General features: G+C 46.1%; 1 non-coding gene across 1 annotated transcript; it reads right to left on the reverse strand.

Moving 5' to 3' along the window:
• Positions 1-809: 809 nt before the first annotated feature.
• Positions 810-917, reverse strand: LOC114702229. The gene has a single exon (XR_003735941.1). It is a non-coding gene; the product is annotated as a U6 spliceosomal RNA (small nuclear RNA).
• Positions 918-1,119: the final 202 nt, after the last annotated feature.

Below are 1,119 nucleotides of genomic sequence, written 5' to 3' on the forward strand. Positions count from 1 at the left end.
TACACCCTTGCAGCGAAGGCCCCAACTGTGACTCTTGCCAGAAATGACCTCTGCTCTGGCCTCCCTTCTCTTCTCCCAGGGAACCTGGGCACTTTTTCATATGACTTTGCAGGGATTGTTACCTCCCCTGAGACTCCTCCTCTTCTGAATCTTGTCTTCTAGATTTGCCCCAGCTCCTCGCTCTTTCTGTCCTTACAGGCCGCCCACTGCACCCAGCTGGCAGTCTTGCCAGTGGAGGAACTGTATCTACAAAGTCACCAAAGTCACCACCACCAGGTCGGACTGCAGACACCCACCATCTGCACAGGCCCGTCCCCTTCAAACTGCCCTGACTTTGCAGGCCCTCACAGTGGGCAGCTAGAGGCTTTGACGCTTCAACCCCTTCAAAACAACTTTTCTGTGTATCTTACAGCATGTTTGCTTCTGATTTCCTGAATTTCTGTTCTCATCTTTGTCATGTCCCCCTCTCGATTTGTTTTAATTTAATTTCGCTTAGGCTTCATTTCTGTTGCAGTGATAAAATCCCCCAACAGAGCAACTTAGTGTGTAAAGGGCTTCTGTTGCTCACAGTTCTAGAGGGACAGAGTCCAGCATGGTGGGGAAGGCACGGTGGCAGAAGTGTGAGGTGGCCCATCTCACTGCATTAGCCATCTGGAAGCCAAGAGGGAACAGGAAGTAGGAGCGGGCTATAAACCTTCAAAGCGATGTGCTTCTTCTAGTAAGGGTCCATCTCTTGAAGGTTTCACACTTTTCCCCGACAGCTGAACCAAGGTTCCAAACACATGAGCCTGTGAGGAGGTAGCATTTCACATTTATTTTAATGCTTCACAAATTTGCATGTCATCCTTTGTGCAGGGGCCATGCTAATCTTCTCTGTATCGTTCCAATTTTAGTATATGTGCTGCTGAAGTGAGCACATTTTTTAAAGATTTATTTATTTTATGAATATTTTGTGTAATATAATTGTACAATGTTTATGTTATAATGTATAAATATCTTGCCTGTATGCATATGTATGTGCACCACATGTATACCTGGTGCCGCAGATCCCCTGGAACTGGAATTAAAGATAGTTGTGAACTACTATGTGGATGCTAGGACTTGAACCTGGGTCCTTCA

This window comes from Peromyscus leucopus, chromosome 5 (genome assembly GCF_004664715.2).
Source record: "Peromyscus leucopus breed LL Stock chromosome 5, UCI_PerLeu_2.1, whole genome shotgun sequence".
NCBI classification, from domain to species: domain Eukaryota; kingdom Metazoa; phylum Chordata; class Mammalia; order Rodentia; family Cricetidae; genus Peromyscus; species Peromyscus leucopus.